This window comes from Penaeus chinensis, chromosome 26 (genome assembly GCF_019202785.1).
Source record: "Penaeus chinensis breed Huanghai No. 1 chromosome 26, ASM1920278v2, whole genome shotgun sequence".
In the NCBI taxonomy this organism is placed as follows: domain Eukaryota; kingdom Metazoa; phylum Arthropoda; class Malacostraca; order Decapoda; family Penaeidae; genus Penaeus; species Penaeus chinensis.
Window position 1 is genome coordinate 2,765,970 of NC_061844.1, and position 705 is coordinate 2,766,674.

Consider the following 705-nt stretch of genomic DNA (forward strand, 5'->3'; position numbering starts at 1 on the left):
GGCTGAGGTTGCTTGTGCATAGAAACGTGCACGGCTGATTTGCAAGACCGCACAGCTCCCGTGCTTTCCCGTACCATTGGCTAGGCTGCAGATGTTGTAATTTGTTGTGGTAGGTTTTCTTGGATATATTTACTTCCCTGGTGACTGTGTTGCAGGTCTGAAGGATGTGTGCTGAGTGTCTATTCTGGAAAGAAGTGGTAGAAAGCCGTGGTGACGGTCGAGAGGAAGAACCATTTGTCCTCCCCATCAACAGCAGTGAGAACGTCTGTCCACAGGTGGTGGGCTATCCAGCTTAAACTGTGTCAGAGTGGCTTGTATTTCCTGGTCTTGGTCTGCTTCGGCTGCGAGACGGTGGGTAAAGGCAGCCATAATACTAATACGTGTCTGTTGTGCCTGACAGGAGAATATGATATAGGAAGCTGGTACCAACCATGTTAATCATCTTCCCTAAATATTCATCTTTAAATCACGAACATTTCATTTCCTTACCGACATTCTGAGGAAAATGAGCCAGGGAAATTTGGAATGGACGACGCGAAAGTTTGAGGGCTCCTCTGCCAGTCATGAGGCCCGAAATGCCGTGACGTTCAAAGCGCGGGTTAAAGCTGATTGGCTAAAAAGAGTCACACCGCATTTTTTTTTTTTTTTTTTTTATCTTTTGGACGCTAGGTTGCCGTCTTTCCCATTGGAAATAACAACAACGAC